The following is a 17,160-nucleotide window of genomic DNA, read 5'->3' as shown; positions in this document are numbered from 1 at the left end:
CATCAGCACACCCCTTGTGATGTAATCACAGTTTAAAGCATGCTGCTGAAAAAATTGTACCAATATTTGGATGATCCAAGTGATAGATTCTCCCTACCTATAGTTCTCATTATTAGAAGACAGCTGGGAAACTTGTGACGTGGAAACATGGTTCAAGGTTATTGAGCACTACTGTCTGCTCTGCTCTGTGATCAGTCATAATGTACTTTTTAATTTACAAAAAAAAGAAAGTCTAGATTGTTTCTCTGAGGCCCTGTGTTAAGGACTCCAAAAAAGCATATTAAGCTTTGAATGATAGTTGTAAAAATAAAATGTTTCATATGAGTTTTGTTTTGAATTTGTTACAAGAATATGGTGAGCCCTTTAAAACGTTCCACTTTCCAGTAGGTAAGCATTCGGCTTCTCTGACAGGAGCTGGTGATTTCTGGGGTCTCCTTCATCTGTGTTCATTTTAGCAGCTGACTTATTCTTTCAGCGACAAACTATTTTGAGCTCTCACTGGTGGAGCTTGACCTTGCAAATGACGGAAATGAACTTAGTGGTTTTTCCAGCCTCTCCATCTTAGAGCTGAGGTCTCATTGTGCACCTAAAAGAACATCAAATTGTTCCAGCTCCAGTGATGTATGATCCCATGGATGCCATTGGTCACAGGATCAATGAAGTCAACAGAAAAGGTATGGCTCCCACAGTGTTTATTATTATTATTTTTTTTACATTAAACCCAAGTAGTCTTTTAGAGATGAAAAGTCCCCTCCTAGATTTTCAGGGCCAAGGAAGCTCCAAGAGAGAAAACTAGCAGCATGAGACAGCATTCTCCTCCTGACCCCCAATTATATGATCTTCCTTTCTTCTCTCTTTCACTAAAACAGCATATCCCTTTAGATCTGAGTCTTTCAGGCTCTGAAATTTTGAATTAAGGGAAGACCATACCATGCCAGGTTCATAGCCCTTTCTCTAAGAAACACGCAGCTTCCTCTGAAAGCAGGGAGGCAGTATGTGGGCACTGTCGTCTATCTTCTTTCCCCCACCAAAGAAGATTCTTTGTGTGTGTCTGCCTAGAGGCACGAACATCAGATAGGCTGCTTGCTGTCCAGTTCCGTGGAGGCCAGGCTGATCATGTCTTGGTTTCATAAAGAAAAGGAGGGCTCAGCTTTTTAATTCCACTCTGACCCTCAAGCAGTGCATGGTTCAGACAGATAAGCGTTCAGGATAACAAACAGGTGCCTGTTCTCCCCAGGGTGGGAATAGGGAGAATCAGAATCAGAATCAGAATGCCAGCTTCCCTGGCTTTCTCATGCATCTTTTTGATTTATCTATGCAGCAAGAACTTACCCAGCTCCTCCTCTGTGTCCAGCACTGGGCTCTGTTCTCTGTTCCTTGTCAGTGTAGTTAAAGATGTTGAGCCCTAAGAAACTCTGATTGGTTATCTTCACTTGCCTTCCCTTTCCTCCACGAACATCAAGAAGAGTGCTCTGACTTTACTGTCCGAGGAACCTGGATTTGAATCGTGTTTCTGCCACTTCAGAATATCAAAGATACAGATGGCAATTTTTGCTCATCCTCCTTCCTATCAGTGCATGATCTCTTTTGGGACGGAATATCTTTCCTTCTTTGTGGGAAGGTGGGAATATCAGTCTAGGTGTGCTGCCCTTTCCTAGCCTAGGACTACGACTCTCCTAGCATCTGTGTCTTGAGTAGGACCTGACAAGAATGGTAGAGCCCATCCATCCCTTTGGAACTATCACACAAGTTGTTTATGTAATTCCTGATGCTGGGACTTGTCTTGTTCTTGTTTCATTTTCTGTTTCTCTGAATGCAGAGAGCATCTGACATCCTGTCAATACAGTCTTCTTTCTGCTTGTTGGCCAGAGCAGGTTTCTGTGACCTGCAAGCCAAGAAATCCTGGCTGCCCCACCTTTGGGCCGGTTACTTACATCGCTTTTATTCTCAGCTCCTGCATTTCTAAAATGGGAGCAATGATGCCCTCCTGACAGGACAGGGGGTGGTGGAGCCATGATGGCTCAAGGAAGAGCTCCACACAGCACCCCCCACATGGGAGGCACGCAGGAAATGAGAGTTATGGTCATGGTCCATGTTTTTATGTGTAGAGGCCCTCCTGGGGAGGGGTGAGGGGGAGAGGTTAACGGCATTCCCAGCCTCTCCAAGTGTACCTGCCTTGCGCAGAGGTGACCTGGAGCCACGATTCATTAGGGAATGGACAGGCTCAGAAATAGAAAAAGTAGCAGCGATTTGGAACATCAAAGCAGTGAGGAAGCCCACAGGGAGAGGACGTGTGACTTGGGAGGCTGGAGCTTCCTCCAGGAGTGAGGGGCAGTAGGGAGTGGAGGTGAAGAGGCAGCTTACATGTCCCTGCTTTCTCCCTGCTTTCTGTTCTCACTGCCATATGTGGAATTTTGAGCTATGTTGTTACTTTGGATATATTCCCTGTGATTCCACTAGTGGACAGCTGGCTGCATTTCATTTCTGCCGAATTGTGTCTGTGGACATGTTTACTTACCTTTAAAGCACTTTCTTATTTTTGTTTTTTAATCAATGAAAATAATATCTTTTCAGTCTTGCTTAAGTGAGATCTGGCACCCCATTCTCATCCTGGTTGTTTTAATGTCCCCTGTCATTCTGGGCATAATACATGTGCTAAAACTGCTTCTTCTCCTAGAGACAACTTCTAAAGGGGCCCAACCTGGGAGTGTATCACCAGGACATTTGAACTACTTTACTTGGATTCAAGTACAGTTTTTTCGCCAGTTAGGTGTGTGACTTTAGGAAAGTAACATAACCTCTCTTTGCCTTGGTTTTCCCATTTCTAAAATAGGCTGGTAAAATAGTGCTACGTGGTGGAAATGAAGAAATGAAAAGTACAGTGAGATGTACATTAAGTGATCAATGAATGTATTTGTTAAGATTATATTTGTTGCTACCAATAGAAATGATCATTGTTTAACTTAAGAAAAAAGGAAGAATGGATAGGAAAGATGCTGGGGCAGTCTCAGAATTTAAGGCACAGCTGGTCACTCTGAGTTAAGAAACCTGGAGGGAACAGGGGACAGGGCTGGCCCCTCGGCAGCAAAAGTTGTCAGACAATTCCTCTGGGGCCCTGGCATTAGGGTAACACACACTCCCCCAAGTCTGCTTGGCTCACTGCCCCGTCCTTCATGTGCCCGACACTGTGAATACCAAGCAACGGGAAAACTGCTGAAACCCCACATAGTTATCACACAGGGGAGACCACTGCAGGCCCAGATGCTGGTTTAGCCTTTTGAAAATGCCTGAACTTTGCATCTCTTTTCCTGCGTATCAAAAATGAAATTGCTGTTAATAAAGGGCAAAGCTCAGGTTGAGCCCAGGGAGACAAGAAGGCCTGCAAAGCGCTGTCTCCTTTTAAATCCTTACTCAATGCAGAATCCACAGAGAAAAATGATTGTATTAGCCCTGAGATTATGGTGGGAAAATTCAGAAGTCTGCAGCATGTCTTCAGTCCTCAAGGCATTGACCAAACAGAATGTTTTCCTATCTTCTCCGTGATACCACTAAGCAGTAGTGTCAAAACATCTTTGTTTTATGTTGGGTTGTTTTAAACACAGTCTGCACTCTGGGGGTTGGAAATTTGGATGAAGGGGACAGGTTTGTAAAAAATGTTCTGAATTGCTTTGGAGTTTATAAATAATCAAGTAGATCCTTTTAGTGGGTAATTCACAACTATAATTTAAAACCTTTTGGGTATTTGAAACAAAGGTACACTGAAGCAATACTTTGTTAAATATCACAGTAGTGGTCTATTGAACTAAATGCAACTTTCAAAAGTATAAAAATGTTCAATGTAGCAAGTGATGGTGATGATGGTGATGATAGTTAACACTCATTAAGGTACTTGTTCTGTGATGTGCTAACGCACTGAGTTCTTCCAACAACCCTGTGAAGGAGTTACTGTTATTTCTCCATTTTACAGGTCAGGGAACCAAAGCACAGAGAGGTGAGTTAACTTGTCTAAAATCACACAGCAAGTAAGTAGCCGACATGGATGTAAACTTGGGTTATTCAAGGCCCTAGCCCAGGCTCTCAGCTAACACATTCCTTAGCAGTTTGTAGGCTGGGAACCTCAGGTTCCAGACCGAGGAAGGAAAGGGACTCAGAAACAAAATAAACATACAGAGCGCACACCGCATGTAAATATATACCATATATACACTGCCTTATTTGTTCCTTCCAGGAACCCTTTGATGAAGGTAATAGTGTGACCATTCCATAAAGGGTGTTAAAATGTAAACTGAGGCGTATTAAAAATATTAAGAGAGGGAGGAGTCAAGATGGCGGAGAAGTAGCAGGCTGAGACTGCTTCAGCTAGCCGGAGATCAGCTAGATAGCTTATCTAAAGATTGCAAACACCTGAAAATCCATCGGCAGATCGAAGAGAAGAAGAACAGCAATTCTGGAAACAGAAAAACAACCACTTTCTGAAAGGTAGGACCGGCGGAGAAGTGAATCCAAAGCGACGGGAAGATAGACCCCGGGGGGAGGGGCCGGCTCCCGGCAAGCGGCGGAGCAACGGTGCACAAAATCAGGACTTTTAAAAGTCTGTTCCGCTGAGGGACATCGCTCCAGAGGCTAAACCGGGGCGAAGCACACGCGGGTTCAGCGTGGCCTCAGGTCCCGCAGGGTCACAGAAGGATCAGGGGTGTCTGAGTGTCGCAGACCTTGCGGGTATTGGAACGGGAAAGCCGGCTACAGAGACAGAGCCGACAGTAAGCTCACAGCTCGGTGTTACCTTGAACTGGTCGCAGGCTCGGAGAGCTCGGAGCGCGGCCGGAGGTCAGGCAGACGGGAGTAACTGGGCGCTGTTCTCTGAGGGCACACTGAGGAGTGCGGCCCTGGGCTCTCGGCTCCTCCGGGCCGGAGACCAGGAGGCCGCCATTTGTATTCCCGTCCTCCGGAACTCTACGGAAAGCGCTCAGGGAACAAAAGCTCCTGAAAGCAAACCCGAGCGGATTACTCACCCCGGACCCGGGTAAGGGCGGTGTAATTCCGCCTGGGGCAAAGACACTTGAGAATCACTACAACAGGCCCCTCCCCCAGAAGATCAACAAGAAATCCAGCCGAGACCAAGTTCACCTACCAAGGAGTGCGGTTTCAATACCAAGGAGAGCAGCAGAATTCCAGAGGAGGAGAAAGCCAAGCACGGAACTCATGGCTTTTTCCCTGTGTTTTTTTTTTAGTCTTGCAGTTAATTTAATTTTTTTCTTTTTCATTTTTTGTTTTTTTTTTTTTTTTTTTTCCTCGCCTTCGGGTAAAATTTTTTTTTTTTTTAACTGTTACCTTTTTCTTTTTTAACGATTTTTTACTAGTTTATCTAATATATATATATTTTCTTTTTTACATTTTTCTTAGGTGTTTTCCTTTTTTTTCAAAATTTTTTTCTTTTTTTTTTTTCTTTTTTCTTTTTTTTTCTTTCTTCCTTTTTGAACCTCTTTTTATCCCCTTTCTCCCCCCTCACGATTTTGGATCTCTTCTAATTTGGTTAAAGCATTTTTTCCTGGGGTTGTAGCCACCCTTTTAGTATTTTACTTGCCCCTTCATATACTCTTATCTGGACAAAATGACAAGACAGAAAAATTCAACACAAAAAAAAGAACAAGAGGCAGTACCGAAGGCTAGGGACCTAATCAATACAGACATTGGTAATATGTCAGATCTAGAGTTCAGAATGACAATTCTCAAGGTTCTAGCCGGGCTCGAAAAAGGCATGGAAGATATTAGAGAAACCCTCTCGAGAGATATAAAAGCCCTTTCTGGAGAAATAAAAGAACTAAAATCTAACCAAGTTGAAATCAAAAAAGCTATTAATGAGGTGCAATCAAAAATGGAGGCTCTCACTGCTAGGATAAATGAGGCAGAAGAAAGAATTAGTGATATAGAAGACCAAATGACAGAGAATAAAGAAGCTGAGCAAAAGAGGGACAAACAGCTACTGGACCACGAGGGGAGAATTCGAGAGATAAGTGACACCATAAGACGAAACAACATTAGAATAATTGGGATTCCAGAAGAAGAAGAAAGAGAGAGGGGAGCAGAAGGTATACTGGAGAGAATTATTGGGGAGAATTTCCCCAATATGGCAAAGGGAACGAGCATCAAAATTCAGGAGGTTCAGAGAACGCCCCTCAAAATCAATAGGAATAGGCCCACACCCCGTCACCTAATAGTAAAATTTACAAGTCTCAGTGACAAAGAGAAAATCCTGAAAGCAGCCCGGGAAAAGAAGTCTGTAACATACAATGGTAAAAATATTAGATTGGCAGCTGACTTATCCACAGAGACCTGGCAGGCCAGAAAGAGCTGGCATGATATTTTCAGAGCACTAAAGGAGAAAAACATGCAGCCAAGAATACTATATCCAGCTAGGCTATCATTGAAAATAGAAGGAGAGATTAAAAGCTTCCAGGACAAACAAAAACTGAAAGAATTTGCAAATACCAAACCAGCTCTACAGGAAATATTGAAAGGGGTCCTCTAAGCAAAGAGAGAGCCTACAAGTGGTAGATCAGAAAGGAACAGAGACCATATACAGTAACAGTCACCTTACTGGCAATACAATGGCACTAAATTCATATCTCTCAATAGTTACCCGGAATGTTAATGGGCTAAATGCCCCTGTCAAAAGACACAGGGTATCAGAATGGATAAAAAAACAAAACCCATCTATATGTTGCCTCCAAGAAACTCATTTTAAGCCCGAAGACACCTCCAGATTTAAAGTGAGGGGGTGGAAAAGAATTTACCATGCTAATGGACATCAGAAGAAAGCAGGAGTGGCAATCCTTATATCAGATCAATTAGATTTTAAGCCAAAGACTATAATAAGAGATGAGGAAGGACACTATATCATACTCAAAGGGTCTGTCCAACAAGAAGATTTAACAATTTTAAATATCTATGCCCCCAACGTGGGAGCAGCCAACTATATAAACCAATTAATAACAAAATCAAAGAAACACATCAACAATAATACAATAATAGTAGGGGACTTTAACACTCCCCTCACTGAAATGGACAGATCATCCAAGCAAAAGATCAGCAAGGAAATAAAGGCCTTAAACGACACACTGGACCAGATGGACATCACAGATATATTCAGAATATTTCATCCCAAAGCAACAGAATACACATTCTTCTCTAGTGCACATGGAACATTCTCCAGAATAGATCACATCCTCGGTCCTAAATCAGGACTCAACCGGTATCAAAAGATTGGGATCATTCCCTGCATATTTTCAGACCACAATGCTCTGAAGCTAGAACTCAACCACAAAAGGAAGTTTGGAAAGAACCCAAATACATGGAGACTAAACAGCATCCTTCTAAAGAATGAATGGGTCAACCGGGAAATTAAAGAAGAATTGAAAAAAATCATGGAAACAAATGATAATGAAAATACAACGGTTCAAAATCTGTGGGACACAACAAAGGCAGTCCTGAGAGGAAAATATATAGCGGTACAAGCCTTTCTCAAGAAACAAGAAAGGTCTCAGGTACACAACCTAACCCTACACCTAAAGGAGCTGGAGAAAGAACAAGAAAGAAACCCTAAGCCCAGCAGGAGAAGAGAAATCATAAAGATCAGAGCAGAAATCAATGAAATAGAAACCAAAAAAACAATAGAACAAATCAACGAAACTAGGAGCTGGTTCTTTGAAAGAATTAATAAAATTGATAAACCCCTGGCCCGACTTATCAAAAAGAAAAGAGAAAGGACCCAAATAAATAAAATCATGAATGAAAGAGGAGAGATCACAACTAACACCAAAGAAATACAAACTATTATAAGAACATACTATGAGCAACTCTACGCCAATAAATTTGACAATCTGGAAGAAATGGATGCATTCCTAGAAACATATAAACTACCACAACTGAACCAGGAAGAAATAGAAAGCCTGAACAGACCCATAACCAGTAAGGAGATTGAAACAGTCATTAAAAATCTCCAAACAAACAAAAGCCCAGGGCCAGACGGCTTCCCGGGGGAATTCTACCAAACATTTAAAGAAGAACTAATTCCTATTCTCCTGAAACTGTTCCAAAAAATAGAAATGGAAGGAAAACTTCCAAACTCATTTTATGAGGCCAGCATCACCTTGATCCTAAAACCAGACAAGGATCCCACCAAAAAAGAGAGCTATAGACCGATATCCTTGATGAACACAGATGCGAAAATACTCAACAAAATACTAGCCAATAGGATTCAACAGTACATTAAAAAGATTATTCACCACGACCAAGTGGGATTTATTCCAGGGCTGCAAGGTTGGTTCAACATCCGCAAATCAGTCAATGTGATACAACACATCAATAAAAGAAAGAACAAGAACCATATGATACTCTCAATAGATGCTGAAAAAGCATTTGACAAAGTACAGCATCCCTTCCTGATCAAAACTCTTCAAAGTGTAGGGATAGAGGGCACATACCTCAATATCATCAAAGCCATCTATGAAAAACCCAGCGCAAATATCATTCTCAATGGAGAAAAACTGAAAGCTTTTCCGCTAAGGTCAGGAACACGGCAGGGATGTCCATTATCACCACTGCTATTCAACATAGTACTAGAGGTCCTAGCCTCAGCAATCAGACAACAAAAGGAAATTAAAGGCATCCAAATCGGCAAAGAAGAAGTCAAATTATCACTCTTCGCAGATGATATGATACTATATGTGGAAAACCCAAAAGACTCCACTCCAAAACTGCTAGAACTTATACAGGAATTCAGTAAAGTGTCAGGATATAAAATCAACGCACAGAAATCAGTTGCATTTCTCTACACCAACAGCAAGACAGAAGAAAGAGAAATTAAGGAGTCAATCCCATTTACAATTGCACCCAAAACCATAAGATACCTAGGAATAAACCTAACCAAAGAGACACAGAATCTATACTCAGAAAACTATAAAGTACTCATGAAAGAAATTGAGGAAGACACAAAGAAATGGAAAAATGTTCCATGCTCCTGGATTGGAAGAATAAATATTGTGAAAATGTCTATGCTACCTAAAGCAATCTACACATTTAATGCAATTCCTATCAAAGTACCATCCATCTTTTTCAAAGAAATGGAACAAATAATGCTAAAATTTATATGGAACCAGAAAAGACCTCGAATAGCCAAAGGGATATTGAAAAAGAAAGCCAACGTTGGTGGCATCACAATTCCGGACTTCAAGCTCTATTACAAAGCTGTCATCATCAAGACAGCATGATACTGGCACAAAAACAGACACATAGATCAATGGAACAGAATAGAGAGCCCAGAAATAGACCCTCAACTCTATGGTCAACTAATCTTCGACAAAGCAGGAAAGAATGTCCAATGGCAAAAAGACAGCCTCTTCAATAAATGGTGCTGGGAAAATTGGACAACCACATGCAGAAAAATGAAATTGGACCATTTCCTTACACCACACACAAAAATAGACTCAAAATGGATGAAGGACCTCAATGTGCGAAAGGAATCCATCAAAATCCTTGAGGAGAACACAGGCAGCAACCTCTTTGACCTCAACCGCAGCAACATCTTCCTAGGAACAACGCAAAAGGCAAGGGAAGCAAGGGCAAAAATGAACTATTGGGATTTCATCAAGATCAAAAGCTTTTGCACAGCAAAGGAAACAGTTAACAAAATCAAAAGACAACTGACAGAATGGGAGAAGATATTTGCAAATGACATATCAGATAAAGGACTAGTGTCCAGAATCTATAAAGAACTTAGCAAACTCAACACCCAAAGAACAAATAATCCAATCAAGAAATGGGCAGAGGACATGAACAGACATTTCTGCAAAGAAGACATCCAAATGGCCAACAGACACATGAAAAAGTGCTCCATATCACTCGGCATCAGGGAAATACAAATCAAAACCACAATGAGATATCACCTCACACCAGTCAGAATGGCTAAAATCAACAAGTCAGGAAATGACAAACGCTGGCGAGGATGCGGAGAAAGGGGAACCCTCCTACACTGTTGGTGGGAATGCAAGGTGGTGCAGCCACTCTGGAAAACAGCATGGAGGTTCCTCAAAATGTTGAAAATAGAACTGCCCTATGACCCAGCAATTGCACTATTGGGTATTTACCCTAAGGATACAAACGTAGTGATCCAAAGGGGCACATGCACCCGAATGTTTATAGCAGCAATGTCCACAATAGCCAAACTATGGAAAGAACCTAGATGTCCATCAACAGATGAATGGATCAAGAAGATGTGGTATATATACACAATGGAATACTATGCAGCCATCAAAAGAAATGAAATCTTGCCATTTGCGGCAACATGGATGGAACTAGAGCGTATCATGCTTAGCGAAATAAGTCAAGCAGAGAAAGACAACTATCATATGATCTCCCTGATATGAGGAAGTGGTGATGCAACATGGGGGCTTAAGAGGGTAGGAGAAGAATAAAGGAAACAAGATGGGATTGGGAGGGAGACAAACCATAAGTGACTTTTAATCTCACAAAACAAACTGAGGGTTGCTGGGGGGAGGGGGTTTGGGAGAAGGGGGTGGGATTATGGACATTGGGGAGGGTATGTGCTTTGGTGAGTGCTGTGAAGTGTGTAAACCTGGTGATTTACAGACCTGTACCCCTGGGGATAGAGTATTATGCCTCCATCAGAAAGGATGAATACCCAACTTTTGTAACAACATGGACGGGACTGGAAGAGATTATGCTGAGTGAAATAAGTCAAGCAGAGAGAGTCAATTATCATATGGTTTCACTTATTTGTGGAGCATAACAAATAGCATGGAGGACCTGGGGACTTAGAGTGGAGAAGGGAGTTGGGGGAAATTGGAAGGGGAGGTGAACCATGAGAGACTATGGACTCTGAAAAACAATCTGAGGGTTTTGAAGGGACGGGGGGTGGGAGGTTGGGGTACCAGGTGGTGGGTATTATAGAGGGCACGGATTGCATGGAGCACGGGGTGTGGTGCAAAAATAATGAATACTGTTATGCTGGAAATAAAAAAAAAAAAAAGAAATCACAAAAGCAGGCATTGGCTATAAACTCCAATAAAAAAAAAACTGGCAAAAAAAATATTAAGAATTTACTTATGTATTTTAAGCATTTTGTTTACTTATTTGACAGAGATAGCAAGAGAATGCACAAGCAGGGGGAGCAACAGACAGAGGGAGAAGCAGGCTCTCTGCTGAGCAAGGAGCCAAATGTGGGGCTGGATCCCAGGACCCTGGGATGATGACCTGAGCCAAAGGCAGATGTTTAACCCACTAAGCACCCAGGTGCCTCAAGAATTTATTTGAACAAAAATCAACTTGAATCGGGCAGCATCTGTTCCAACAGATAGAACAGAGCTATGATGAGCTATACAAAATGTAAGACTTTTTAACAGGCAGAAGGAAGCAGGAACAAGGAAGTTACAGTGGCAAAAAAGGCAGGTTGGTCATTGCAATGTTAACTTTCCTTCACGGATGGCAGGGGCCTATCAGGCAGATGACTTAGCTACTGCTGATCAGGTGATTTCTGATCAGCTGGTTTACGATTCCTTTTGGTTGGGGTGGGGAGTGCCTGGGTGGTCAGTCAGTCAGTTATATATCTGACTCTTGATTTCGGCTCAGGTCATGATATCTGGTTGTGAGATGGAGCCCCAGGTCGAGCTCCGTGCTCTGCAGGGAGTCTGCTTGAGATCCTCTCTCTCTCCCTCTCCCTTTGTCCCTTCCCCTGCTGGCAGGCATGCTCTTGCTGTGTCTCTAAAGTAATTAAAAAGAAAAAAGAAAAAAAGACTCCAGGTGTGGGAAAGCTGAAACTGCACTACAGTTAAGTTCCACTTTCGTAATGTGACTCTTGGCATAAGGACTCCATTTGGGGCCCCTTGTCTTGTTTTCAACAAGGGGGTAAACCAGAGCTGCTCCGCGTTCTGCAATGAGGAGGAGATGCAGGAAGTGGACGGGGGCTACTTGTCAAACCCAGGCATTTTAGACCCCGCACCTTGCGCTTTCTTTAAAAAAAAAAGCCACATCCCCTAGTCTTCCAAATAAAATGGATCAAACTGTTTATTCAGCTTCTTTCGATGTCCCCCATATTATATTCAGGGGTATTTATTATGCATACTGTATTGACATAATAAAAAAAGAAGGCTCTGAGAAGCAGAGTCTCGAGGGTATGATCTAGAGACCGAGTCAGGGCCAGACGATCTGAAATACTAGCTTCTTGTAATAGTTTCAGCCTGAATTTCTGAGAAATGTTATTCACAGATTGTTTATCGAATTAGTTTATCCACAGGGATGTTTAGCCCCAACCTCTGAACACACAAGTGGAGGCATTTACCATTTCAATAGTAGCAGGAATGAAATTGTATCCTGAAAAAATCTATACTCTAAAAAATGAGTTAAAAAATTTCTAAGTAATAAAAGTTGCGAATTTTCTTGTCAATAAAATTTTCAAGCAAATAAAATGCTAAGGCTTACATATACACAGATGGTTCAGGTACCAAGGATATGAGGTCTGCAAACTCATGGAGGGTTGGGTCTTGAGACACTACCTCAATTCTCCTCTCTGAAAAATGGGATCACTATACTAGCTCATTTTATGACGAAGGTGAATGGATGGGATGCCACATTTGTCTACTAGTGAATTAAATGGAAGGAATTTTGGAATAGACTATCTACTTCTAAAAGTAGCCAAAACAAGCTTTAGAAATTATCTAAGCAGAAACAACTTTTCCTGGGGCCCAGAATTTGACCAAGGACATTCTAAAATAGGGGCTACCTCAGTGTAAGGGGCTTGCCTCTGATTGTTATGACAAGGGCGTTTTATGCTCAAAGTTGTTTTCTAAATACCAAGTGACATTATAAACACGTGAGACTCAGGGCTAGCTTCAGGGTTTACTTGCAAGTGTCTCCATCACTGTGAGCAAGGCTTAGAAATGCTGCCTGGCACCATCAGCGCCGGCAAACATCCTCTCTGATCTCACTTGATAATGTTTTTGTGTGAACTCGGATCCAAGCTCAAATAAAGGAGCATTAAGTGTACAAGAGAGGTAATAAGTCTCTAAGTGGGTCTCCTCCAAGTTAAGTCAACAAATAGACACCGGGGGAAATTTTAGAAAAAGACTCAGGCAAAGTAACATAGCTAGTGAAATGCAACAGAAGAGTGAAATAGATTTTATTTTGTTCATCCTTTATTAACTCTATTCATTGTTTTCAATAGCATCTATTAAATATCTATCTTATCACATGCTGCAAACATCACATATGGTGACTTGTTTGCTCTCCATAATTTATGAGGCAATGTACACTCACCTTATACATATACCTTATGTATAAGGTGAGTAGCATCACCTTATACATAAGTAGACAGGCTCAGAGAAGGGAAGAAACTTAGCCAAGGTCACACAGCTGGGATGTGATGGAGTGTGGGCTTGCCTGCTGGGGAGTGCTTCTGTTTCAAAGCCCACACCTGTCCCACCAGGCCAGCCTCAAACTTTCTAGCATCAGAATTATCTGGGGGAAGATTCTAGGGTTCAACCTCTAGATATTGTGTTTGGGTTGGGCTAGAGAGGAAGCTAGGGATCTCCAAGATTTGGATGACATTCATCCATGAATTACTTTGGTAGATACTGCCCTGCATGATGTTGTCACTCAATAAATAGTAGTTCCTTTTGGAACAACTTTGAGATCATCCTCATGATCAGTTGACATCTGAAAACTAAAATAATAAAATCTACCTCAGTCCCTGTTGGGAAGATGAAAGAAGGTGCCATATGCCAAACAAGTGTGTCTGACATGCGGAAACAGCTTTGTAAATCATAGTTTTCTCTCCCAGCAAAGCAGAAACAACCAGAATATTTAACATCAATTGCTTTAATGAGTGGTCAGTTTATGAGGTGAATCACTTGCCTGATCTAAATCAGAGCTAATGGAGAGAGGAGAGAGGCAGGAATGGAGTTGGCCTGAGCAGGGAGTGGTGGGAATGGAAGTACAGTTAATCATTGCAGCAGAATTAGTTGGGGAGTAAAGTCATCTTTATTGCTGAAGTAGGCCAGAGAAACCTCACAAGGGCCAACTTCAGAGCTGGCCATTTTGTGACTATGGTCAGGTCATTTCTCTTAGAACATCATTTTCTTCAACTATAGAGCTGGGGTAGTAAAGACTTCTTCACATTGTAGTTGTGAGGATGAAATGAATTAAGAGTACATCAAGAAAGGGGCCCTTTCCGTTAAGTGTATGGCTCTTGGTTTCTGCTCAGGTCATGACCTCAGAGTCCTGAGATTGAGTCCCATGTTGGGCTCCATGTTCAGTTGAGAGTCTGCCTAAGAATTTTCTCTCTCCCTCTGTCCTCCGCCCAACCCCCCCGCTCACTCTCGCCCTCAAATAAATAAATCAATCTTTAAAAAGAGCACACTGAGAAGTTGTCACGAAGAGTTATCTGGTACATAGTGTAGATTGAAATAGAAGCCCTGTGCCTGGTGGCTCAGTGGATTAAAGCCTCTGCCTTCAGCTCAGGTCATGATCCCAGGGTCCTGGGGTCGAGACCCACATCGGGCTCTCTGCTCAGCGGCGAGCCTGCTTCTCCCCTCTCACTCTGCCTGCCTCTCTGCCTACTTGTGATCTCTCTCTGTCAAATAAATAAATAAAATCTTTTTTTTTTTTAAAAGAAAGAAATAGAAGCCCTGGACACTATAGTCATATTATGATTAGGAGAGTTATTTTTATTTCCATACCATTAAACCTGAAGAAGAACACGTTCCATGATGTTTTATAGGAAACCTTGAGGCCAGAGGTGTAGCTGGACTTTTGGATTTTAGAAAAGTAATATGGTGCATAGATTGCCTATCACACAACACATTAGGGACTAGAAAGAACCCTGTAATTGAAAGACCTTCGATCTGCACCCAAGAAGCAGACACCAAGCCTCCGCTGGATGCAAGTTGCAAGAGGTTTATTGGTTACACAGGCGCCTGTGGACGCATCAGCCTTTGTGGACTGAGCGCGCCGGGCTAGGTTGGGGAACAGATTATATAGGGCAAGGGTTGGGGTGGCGGGAAGCGGTGGCGGGAAGCGGTCTTACAGAAGCAGATGCTTGGTTACAGGAATCTGATTGGTAAATTTAAATCAAGCATTGTCAGGCACTGGGTTTAAGGCAAGGACACAATGGTTTGTTCTGGTGGGCCTTGGCTCAGCACTCTGGAAAGTCCCAGGTACACTCTATTCCTCATTTGTCTTTTCTTTTGACAGACCGGGTGATCACAGACAATAGACATCCTGGTATGTGTTGCCATCTGGCTATGGGGACAATCAAGCCTTCAGCAAGGGGAGAGGGGGTGCTGTGGGGACATCAGGTTAATTAAGCAAGCCTTTAGAAAGGGGAGAGGGGTCTTTCATTCCCCCCTTTTTCTTTATCATGGATAGAATCTTATATCCATTCGCTTTGTTTATGAAGTAAGTCAGTTTGAGAGCCGGTCTGTTTAATTAGTTGATATTGCTGTGTCAGCACCATTGTCTGGATTACTGACAAGCGGTCTTTACACATTGTACGAGTTTATTTAAGATACAAGGGCCGATTGAAAATTGGGCTATTGATAAGGTAACTTTTTTTGTTGTAATCTTAAGGACATTTGCAAACCAAGGGAGGCTCCTGTCTTGCAGGATTGTGATCTCAGCAAGTCAACTATTTATCATTTTATGGCAGTCAGGGGTGCCTGAGGAATGCTACACATATGGAGGGGAGCGGGTGAAGGGGGGATGTAAGACGTCAGCTTTTGCTTTGTCCTTAGCCAGCCTCCTGCTCTTTTATTCTCCCCTGAACAATTTTGACCCTTAAATTTTTAAGGTGGTTGAAGGTGGAAGGTCTCATCTTCTATAACTTCTTCGTGCTGAATAGGGGCATAGAGCTGTCCCTACCTACTGGGGTCAATATTGATCAGGGTAGGAATGTATAAGGGAGTTTTGAAAGGTGGAGGCAGCTGAATCCAGCGCTGACAGTGAAGAGGTGTCCTTGCGCGCGACAAGGATCGTCTGTCGTGGTGTAGTCATTGTAGCAATGGAGTCTCGGCACCAAGTAGAGAACCATGGAACAAAGCAACATATTAAGGTTAATAAGGTGATAAGAATGAGAAGCCTGAAAAGGATATTCAGCCATAGTTCTCCTTCAAACCAGGAACTTAACCATTTACTGAGAGAGAGAGAAGGATCTTGTAGGCCTTAATTTGGGTATTCATATCTTTTATTAGTCCTGTGACATTTTTGTGATAGTCTGGGATGTACACACAACATTCTGTCTTGATAATTGCACATGTGCTACCCTGGGCTGCTGTCAGGACATCTAAGGCCATCCTATTTTGTAGGACTGCCTTGCGTATCTGTGACACTTCGGTATTAAGCTGGGAGATGCTATTTAGTGAATCATTGAGTGCCTTTGTAGTATATTTATTAAGGACTTTTATATGCCACATGACATCCCCTAGTCCCGCAGATGGAAGAAAAATGGATGCTAAGTGATCATACCATTTAAAAACAGATCGTGTTCATCTTTGTTTCAAGTTGGGGAGATTAGCTGGAGTTGTAATGGTTTTAGTAATGCGCCCATGATTCCAGGAAAATCCCCTTTTCTTCCAAATAGCTCCATGGGCATGTGCTACCAGGAAGGCATATTTGGAGTCAGTATAAATGTTAATTCTTAGGCTTTGGTAATTGCAAAGTGCTAGTGAGCACTATGGCACACCTAACTTTTCTTCTTCTTTCTATGAAAGCTATTTTCATCAGAAAACCAACTGTCATTCGTAATTTTAACAGGGGCATCTTAAACCTGGCCATATAGAATAAGCTAGATTAATAATCTCTGAACATTTTTGCTCTATAGAGAAAGAAGTACAGTGGTCAGGTTCAGGCATACAGGTAACTAGGTTTAAAGTTTGACAAATTTTAAGTTTTATTAGTGAATCATTGAGTGCCTTTGTAGTATATTTATTAAGGACTTTTATATGCCACATGACATCCCCTAGTCCCACAGATGGAAGAAAAATGGATGCTAAGTTTTATTTCTTGCATCTCTGTTAGTGTAGCCCAGTATTTAATAAGTCGGCCTCCATCATCTATTGGTGGCCTTTGGCTACTAAGACAAATCTGGACCTG

The sequence above is a fragment of the Mustela erminea genome, chromosome 1 (assembly GCF_009829155.1).
Source record: "Mustela erminea isolate mMusErm1 chromosome 1, mMusErm1.Pri, whole genome shotgun sequence".
In the NCBI taxonomy this organism is placed as follows: Eukaryota; Metazoa; Chordata; class Mammalia; order Carnivora; family Mustelidae; genus Mustela; species Mustela erminea.
Note: the sequence above shows the minus strand (reverse complement) of the source record.